The following is a 10359-nucleotide window of genomic DNA, read 5'->3' on the forward strand; positions in this document are numbered from 1 at the left end:
GAAATTTTTTATTATTATTTAAAGTATTTACAAATGATTTTTTGAATTTAAAATAACAATAATTGCATAAATTTAAAACCACCTGCGACTCAACGAACAAAGAAATTTTTCCGTAAATTTTCTCCAAACCTAATAAGATTTTCCACCCAAAATTTGCATGATTCAATCAAGAACTGATTTATGTCGAAGCTTCTTTTTAATTTTTCTTTTAATTACCAATTTGATTTTTGAGAAAAATTCTTGTATTTCTTTTAATGCTATGCACATTTTCATTCAAAAATATATTCTTTTAAATTACTGTTAATATAAATTCAAAACATTATTTGATAGATTTTTGAATATTAAAAGAAAATTTTGTTCGATAGAAATATGTCTTTATTTTATTTAAAATAAATAAATGACATTAAAAAAAGCGATTTTTTTAATTGTTTGAATTCGGGAATTTTTTGGTTCGGGTATTTTACAATTCGGAAATTTTCTGTCGGGAATTTTTTTCTTGGAGAATTTTTAGATACTGTTATATTATAAACTGTTGTTAATTTTATTATTAAGAAACTTTTCAACTTGGGATTTTTATATTTCGGAAATTTCATCATCTTTGGAGTTTTATTTTTCGGAATTTTTCAGCTGTCCCCTGACTAATTGCCATGTTCAAACTAGAAAACAAATTTTTATACACCTATTCGCTGGGGAAGCGGAAGCACCGCAGCGCCCCTGTCGGTGGTATAGGCTAATTCTCGTGAGATGAGTGTTTAATGTTTACATGTGATCAGCTGTGATTTTGAATCAAATTCAAAATTATTACGATAATTACAATTGTGTTTTTGTGCTGTGTTATCTACATTGGGAAATAATATAAACAGCGATAAGGTAAATATTCATTCTGCTGAATTAGACTGATCTTTCGTTCTCAAACACAAACTTTTTATGTCGGTTTCACTGAGTATGACTCGTTGACGATAAAAATCAAGTAATTTCGGTTCTTTTTCATGTAAAATGTTACTAAATTATAATTGCATTTTTTTAGACTTATCAATTGCACGTTCAGAATGGCCGTTTTAATCGAAGAAAAAATTCCCGGCTATTTCACGGGTTTTTACCTGTTATAAACAATAAACAACAAATTAAAGCATTTAAAGTGGAACTCTTGAATTCATAACTTTTAAAATTGAAGTTTAAAAGTTTTTAATTCAAAAATTGTGTATTCAAATGCTAAAAAATTTACACTTACTTAATGGAAGGTACTAACACTTTTAAATTGAACAGTTTTAAGTGAAATACAAATAAACTGCAAAATTTATAACTTTTATAAATCATAGAGTTTAAAGATTCAGATCAAGTTCAAAAAATATAAATCCACCTGAACATTTTCCATTGTCTAAATTAAAAAATCAAGCAATGAATTTTAAAAATTTTCAAAATTATTTTATTTTAAGTAATTTTCAGGTAGATACATTAAAAATTGAAAAATAATTTTTTTAACTAAAAAGTTCTTAAATTAGAAGTTAAATTTTTTATTTTTAATAGCCTAGGCATCCTTCAAAAGCTTTAAAATTTTATGTCAAAATCTTGACAAACTTAGTTGTTTTTAAAATTTTTCCAAATTCAAAATAATTTTTAAATTTGTTGTCAGAACTTTTAAATTTATTTCAAAATGAATTGAATTTTGTCTATAACTTTTAGAAAATCCTGCAAATTAAAAAAATTAAATTTGAATTTATAAATAACAATAAAACATTTGATATTTGTAAAAATATTAGAGAAATATTTAGAGATATTTAGAAGTTTTAAAAGATTCAAATTAAATTTAGAACTCGAAATTATTTGAAGTACTTACAGCGGAATTTAAAATAAAATTTAGATTTTTATAGATTTCAAACAAAAAATTTAGAATTTTTTTAAGAATTGTGAAGGACTACAAAAGAATAAAAATCTTCTTAAGATTCTTAGGAAAATTGGAAATGATTTTTCACTTCGAAAAATTATTGTAACAGAAAGTTTGAGAAGATTTTAAGAGATTTAAAAAAATGATCAAAGAAAAACATGGAAGATTTAAAGGATTTTATTTAATTTGCTGGATTTTCAAAAATTGCAGGAAAATTTCAATCAATTTTAAAATATATTTAGAAGTTCTGAAAAAAATGTTAACACACTTCGTTTAAGTTACTTGAAATAATTTCAAGTTTTTAATTAATTTTGAATCTTTTCAAAACTTCTTCATGTCTCTTAAAATTACCCACATTTTTCTACAAATAATAAGTGTTTAATTGCTGTTTATGCTTCAGAATTTAACAATGTCACTTATAAATTAAACACTTTTTAAAAAGAAAAATTAAAATTGTAACGCTAAAAGTTTAAAAGTTCTTCGAAAATCTAGATGTAAAACAATTCAGTTCCAAATTGTTTTCTCTTAATTACAGGGTTTCAATTTACTCGTCTTAAATAAACAGTGAAATATTGCTAAATATTAAATATTCATTCTTTTTCTATATTAAGAAATTTCAAATTAAATAATTTAGACTCACAATATTTTAACTTGAAAAAAAACCTTTAATTATGAGTATATTATTGTGGATTTCTTTTTTTTGATGAAAGTAGTAAAACGCACGTTTACATTTTTCATTAGCTGCAAAAATTAATAGAAATAATATATTAATAAATTTATTTATTAAATTTAATGTAAAAGAATAATATAAATGCATACTTTAAACTCTGAATTAAAAATAGATTATCGATAAATCATGAAAATTTTTATTTAAAAATAAAATTATCGAAATAAATGATATATTAATTGCAATTCTTATCAAGACTTTCGGATTAAAACAGTTACAATCCGGAAATTCTCAAATTTTGAACGGATCTAGAATTGTTTGGTTAAATCAATTATTGGTAAGATTTCTATACTTAAAGTAGAGATCCATTTAAAAAATAATTTATTTATTTATGTATATTTACAGTTGATAAAATAAAAACGTTTTTTTATCAAGTATTTTCAAATTCAAATACTTTAATTTTTAATTGTTTAAATCCTCAAAACTGCACTTTAATTATTTTAAAAACTGTTAAAATCGTATTTGGGAAGATTTTTCTTCTGAAAATTCGTAAAATTCCCAGTTTCCCGGTCTAGCAGCCACCCTGTTTTTTATAAAAAAATCTTCGATTTAAAAAACTTCTAATTAAAAAATTTTTTAACCTTTAAAACTGCATTTTTAAATTCTTTAAATTAAAATGTATGCTTAAAAATAAAAATCTGAAATGGAAAATTTTTAAAGTGAAAGATTTTCAAATTAAGCATTCTGAACTAAATAATATAATGATTGATAAAAATCACAATTTAGGAAATTATTTTAGAAAGGTTGAAATCGCAGTTAAACAAAATTTGTATTTGAAAAATTTTGTAAAATTCCCGGTCAAAAAATAAATTCACCCTCATTTCGCGGTTTTTCCCGGTTCCATAAAATTCCCGGTCATTTCCCGGTTTCCCAGCTTTCCCGGTCCAACGGTCATCCCTGACATTGAATGCAAATATCACAATTCCTATCTTTAACTGATGCAATCGTTAATCCAATACAATCCATTAAAATAGATTTAGCTGCTTTTCCCCTTCAGTTTTCGATTCTTCTCGAAGAACACACGGGTGATTAGCAAGGTCTGAATAAGTTAGTTTGTAGGGAGAACCTTTTAATTGTTTTCCATATTCTTTATTTAAAAAAAAATCACGAATGCTAAGACTTTTTCATGCAAATATTTTGCAATTTGACTAGACTTCTCTTACGAATGACACTGGCTTGAATTATTTCACTAATACCGTTTATTCGGATTTCCCCTACTCTAATAACATATATTATAGACAAAGCCTTTCCTTTTTAAATAGTTTCTTAATGAAACTCAATCCCATGCTTTATTGACTCAAATCCAGTTTTTATTATAATATTTATAATGAGCTGTCATTGTAAATAACTATATTGGGGTTATGTTTACACCAGCTTAATGAATTTATGTGCATTTGAAAACTTATAATTACCGTGTGCCTATTTTAAAATTTCTTTCTGGACTAGAACTTTTGAAATAGTAAATATCTACTTTTGCTTTTTATTTTATAAATGTATATATTTATAAAAGTATTCTAAAGTAATATCAGAGTGCACCCATTTTTTGAATTTCTATCTAACGAGAATTTTCGTTTGCTGCCGCTCAGAGCGCCAGCAGTCATATTCGGTATCGGCTCAAGGTCAGGTCCGCAACGAATATCGGATCGGATGGAAATGTGTTTCAGTGTTTTTTGTACAAATTTCCAACTCAATTTGAAGGTTTTAAAAATTTCTTTAATAATTTAAAAATATAATAATACCGCCCATTTGTATATGCTCATTAATGATAAGAACTATTTTATATATTGAAAAGGTTTAACACTTTTAGTTTAATAATTTAATTTAGAAACTGTCGAATCGAAAATATCTTTATTTGGCGAAAATAATTTTCTCTATAAATGAAAAAGATATGTTCGTAGATATTAATTTACTTTTGAAATTGAAGAATTACTTAAAGTTTATTTTAGACTTGATATAAAATCTAAACTAAAAATATTAAAAATTTAAATCAAGTGCTATAAAATTTTGTTAGTTAAGAGCAATATTCATCCTCTCTTTATATAGTTGCCATTCCGGAGCTGAGAAGTAAATTGTCGGGAAAACCTGACTACGTAAATATACGACTCTACGTGTGCTTTTGCAGACGTACTGATGTGAGTGAAAGATGAACATTTTAACTAAGGAACTGAGGATTGTGGACATGCTTTCAGGGTCATGAATCGCGCACGTTATGATTTTTTCTCCAAGAATTAGACATGTGTAAATTTTAGTATGCACACAGTCATGATGTAAATTAAATTTAATGCTAGGGTAGCTTGGGATTCTGAGAATTTTCAATTCTACTTCTCCTTTTTTCGGAAATATTTTTAAATTTTTTATTTGTATTGTAAGATTAATATATTTAAAAAAATTTTAGGTTTTATTGTGAGTCGCAGAGGATTAATCTGGATTGAATATAATTTTGATCAATTACTCCTCCTGAATTAAACTCTCTCGATACTTGAACCAAATTTTCAAGAATTTTTAATTTTTCATAGAAAATAAAATAGAAAATTTATCAGTTGGAATTTATTGTTTAATAAGAAAACGAAGTTTGAACAAAATAGTTAGATTTTCACTGAAGAGCGGAATTTTAAACTGAAATGGTGAATCTTTTACTTAAATAGTTATACTTCCAGTTAAAACCCAGTTTTTAACGGAAAAAACAGCATTTTTTAACAAAAGAGTTAAATTTTCAGCAACGAAAATTACTTTCACAACATTGTTGGATTTTACACACAAAAAAAAATTAATTTCAACCAAATAATTGATATTTTATCCAAGAAGATTAATTTTTAACCGAAAAAATTAATTTTCTATCCAAAAAAAATAATGTACTTTTTACCGAAAAAAAGAAAATTATTTTCAATAAAATAGTTCAATTTTCAACTGATAAGATAAACTTACTATCAGAAATGAAATATTTAAATTGTCAGTTAAAAAAATTAATTTTAAGCAAAATTACTCTACTTTTTAACAAACAAAAAAAGATATTTTAAGCTAGAAAACTAATTTTCTACCGAAAAATATGAATTTTTAACGAAATATTTGAATTTTCAAAAAAGTAGTTCACCCGTCAATTAAATATTAGAATTTTTTTTAAATTTCGACAAAAGAAATGCATTTTCTACAAAAATGTAATTGGTAACCATATAGTCCAAAATAAAGTTAAATTTAAAATAATACTTTCACAAAAAATGATAAATTTTCAGTTAAAAATGGAATATACATTAACATTTAGGTTTGAACATTTATTTTTTACCAAAAAAAAATAACACTTTTGACGAAATTCTTAAACTTCCCACTAAGAAGATATATTTACAATGAAAAATGGAATATTTTAATTAAAAAAAAAAACGAAATTTTAAACAATAAAAGAAACTTAACTTTTAATAAATAAAAATATAGATAATGCTAGAAAACTAATTTTCAAAAAAATATATTTGAATTTTTAACAAAGTAGTTCACCTGTCTACCAAGGATTAGAAATTTCAAAAAAGAAAAAAAATCGACCAAATACATGAATTTTTTACAAAAAAGTTAATTGTAATAAAAAAATGTACAAAACCATGATTTCTACCCGAAAAGAAGAATTTTCAACCGAGTAGTTTAATTTTCAACTTTAAAATATAAATTCACATTTAAAAATTAAATATTAAAATGTTCAGTTAAAAAAGAAATAATTTATAACCAAAAAAATAAATTTCAGGAAAATATTTAATTTTCAATTAAAAAGATAAATTCGCAATAAAAAATGTGAAATTTACATTTTCAGTGAATACAAAAAAAACTGCCCGCAAGTTCTCATTGCGCGCGTGACTCGTGAGAAAAGAAAAGATATAAACGCAAATTTTGAAATCTAATTTGAAAACAATTTTGATGCTTGAACATTTGTTGTGATGTGATTCTTCTAGATTAAAGGAGAAACTACGCGTCTAATCTCAAAATAAATAAATAAATTTTTAGATTGACAATTGATTTTTTTTCAATTTAGTTATTTATGAACCAAACACAAACTACGCGTTCTATCAAAAAGTGGTAAATAACGTGTATGTAGATCTTTTTTGGGGGATCAAAATTTAAATTTTTATGAAAATTAAAAAAGTTATTATGATAATTTTGTATGGCTTTTAAAAAGCAGCATTTTTCGTTTTTTGAATTTTTTCATCATGCATTTTTCGGCTTAACATTTTTTTTCCATTGACGAAATTCGCGGACATAAGCTTTTCCACTTTCCAAACACTACAAATAGGCGTACATAGCATTTTTGAATCTTGTAAAAAAACTGTCTAAACAATTTTGAAAATGCTCAAACGTTTTAAATTTCAATTCAAAGTAGCTGACTAACGAAAGTATCCTTTCCTTTTTGGCCTTGAAAAATTGTAATACAGTTCAGTCTCAAAATCTGAAAAATAGAATAGTTAAATTTTCAGTTGAAAAATTAATTATTATTAACCCCCAAAAATATGAATTTTCAACAAAAATATACATTTTTCACTAAAATATTTCAAAGGAGAAGCAAAAAGATTAATTTTTATTAATTTTTTGAGTAAATTAATTTTCAATTATTTTATTTTCAATGTATATATGATTACGGAATTTTTCGTGACTCTAACTCCTTTTTCAGCTGTTTCCGGTCTAACGACATGGAAAATTCCGTCATCGTAGATAGTTCCTATTTTAGTTAGAAATGAAGATCAATAAAATACCATGAAGTTAATTTTTATTTCAATAAATTCTATTTGTACACAGCTTTACATGGGTGTTCTCTTACGATGCAGATGAAATAATTGTGCAACTCTAAAAATCTGCATGCAGCTTTGGAAGAAACAATCTAAAATTACGGCAACACCTACGTTCTCACCTGCTGCTGGTGTGAAATTTTTTGTTTCTGATGAATGTACTATCATATTTGAAATTTTTGTACAAATTTTTATAGAAATACATAGTGAGTGACATAACAAATTATTGTTCAAATTTAGTAGTGACAGTTCAATAAATAAAAATAAAAAACGAAAGGTAGAAACTGATGAAAAGGGCGATAAAAATAATCAATACATGCCTCGTAAATTACCACCCACCGTTTATCTTATCTTAAAAATATTTCAAAATTACTTCACAAAGATTTCAAAAATTTTACAAATATTTGAAAATCTTTCAAAACATACCTTAAGTAAAAATAAAATAATTTCCAAAAATTTGGAAAAATTCATAGAGATTGCTCAAAGATGAATATCGGTATCCAAGATGTTTACAAATCAAATACCGAAATTAAAAAATGAAAGAGAGAACAAAATCCTTAAAAAGACAATATAATTCAATTGAAGAGATTATTGAAGTTAAAAGCAATTAAGAAAAAGAAAAAAGAGTGAAATTAATTAAGAGAAAAGTTTTTACCATTACAAAATTTTTATTTTATTTCTAGTTTTTATTAAATAGCCTATTCCTCGAAAAATGGGAAAACTCTGAATTTGTTCATGTAAATTGTTTAAAAAATGATTAATTTTTAGTAAATTTACTAAACAACTTATTGAAAAACATCGGAAAGACTGTCTTAGTTGACACCGCAAACAAGTTTTGTATATTCTTTGAAAATAACAAGACTTAAAATATATGTTTATGAAAATTGTTTAAATAGTTGATAGTTCTTGGAAATTTGCAAAGTATGAAAGGAAAAAAGTAATCGGAAAGATATTTTGAGATAATTCTGTAAAAGTTTGTGCTCTTTTTGTTGGAACATAGCCAAACTTTACATTTACTTACGAAACTTGTTTGGATAATTAATAATTTTTGTAAATTTGCAAAGCATCGTTGCAAAGAGTAATTGAAAAAATATTCTTTATTAATTTCACAAAAAATTGACCCTATTCGCTGAATATTTAATAATAACCCCATTCGACAAATGTTTATGAAAATTGAACTGAAAAAAATAATTATAATTAAATAATTAAATTTTCTACCATGAAAATTCACTGTCAACCGAGAGGATACATTTTTTGCCAGAAAAAAGAAATTATTATCGAAACATACGAATCTTTAACCAAATAATTGAGTTTTTAACTTGAAATAATAATTTTTCAGCCAGACAGTTGAATTTTTAAATAAAAAATAACTCAATTTTCCACCAATAACGAAATTTTTACATTTTTGATTTTAAAATTAACTTCTTACAAAAAAAATACGAATCTTCTACAAAATATTTTTATTTTTAACTAAACAGTTAAATTAAAAAAAAAAAAACGTCCAAAACAAATTATATTAATTGTCAAACGAGAATAATAACCTGTAAACGAAAAATCAGAAATTATCATCTAAATAAACGAATTCTTAACTAAGTGGTTGAATTTTCAACTAAAAAATTTAATTTTCAGCTAAAAAGTTAAGTTTTCTAGTAAAAAAGATAAATTTTCAATAAAAAATGGGATAGTTACATTTTCAAATTGAAATTGTTTACTTTTGACCAGGAAAAACGAATTTTCAACAAAATGGTTACATTTTTAACGAAGCATTTAAATTTTTGACAAAGAAAAAAAAGGAATTTTCATGAAAATGCATGTATTTTCAATCAAATAGTTCAATTTTTAACTAAATAGAAAAATTTGCACTTAAAAATCAAATTGGGTAATTTTCAGTAAAAGAAATTAATTTAAATGCAAAATGATTTTTTGACAAAATTGATAAATTTTTCAACAAATTATTTCAATTTCCAATAAAAAATATTGACTTCGTACAAAAAAATAAATAAAATGCCAACAGTAAAATAACTTGAAATAAAATAGGTTCAATAAAAATTTGAATGTTCTACTTTTCTCTCTAGAAATTTGTAATTATTTCAAAAAAATTTTATTTATTGACTTTTAGCAAAAAATGGCAGTTCCTAGGATTTTTTTTACAAATTTTTATAATTTTAACATTTTTTAAGAAGATTTTCCTTTTTTTATAATTTTTTTTTGAATAGAAGAGAATTTGTAAAATATCTACTAATAACTTCAATTTTTCGTTAGAACTCAGAAACGCTGGCATAATTTTACAAATTGATTAAATTTTTAACCAAACTGTTGAATTTTTAAGAACATAATTTAGTATCAGCCAAACAGTTGCATTGGCGGCCAATTAGTTGAACCTTTAAGCAAAAGGGACGAATTTTCGACAAAAGCTATTTTTATTTCAAAACTTATAATCAAACCAAAAATATATTTATTTCTGAACAGAAAATATAGTATTTGATAGTTAAAACAAAAAGGAATTTAGTTTAAAATCAAGCATAGTTGAATTCAACCAGGGTAGGTAGATTTTTAATGAAAAAGTTCAACCAAAATGTTCAATTTTAAAACCAAAAAGTTGACTTCGTTAGGAAACAGCTAAATTCTTCGTCAAATAAATAAAGTCCAAACTAAAAATATGTATCTTTAATTTAAATTTAAATTGAAATTTGAATTTGAATTTGAATTTGAATTTTAATTTTATCTTTAAATTTAATTTTAATTTTAATTTTAATTTTAATTTTAATTTTAATTTTAATTTTAATTTTAATTTTAATTTTAATTTTAATTTTAATCTTAATCTTAATCTTAATCTTAATCTTAATCTTAATTTTAATTTTAATTTTAATTTTAATTTTAATTTTAATTTCAATTTCAATTTCAATTTCAATTTCAATTTCAATTTCAATTTCAATTTCAATTTCAATTTCAATTTCAATTTCAATTTCAATTTCAATTTCAATTTC

This window comes from Belonocnema kinseyi, chromosome 6 (assembly GCF_010883055.1).
Source record: "Belonocnema kinseyi isolate 2016_QV_RU_SX_M_011 chromosome 6, B_treatae_v1, whole genome shotgun sequence".
Lineage (NCBI taxonomy): Eukaryota > Metazoa > Arthropoda > Insecta > Hymenoptera > Cynipidae > Belonocnema > Belonocnema kinseyi.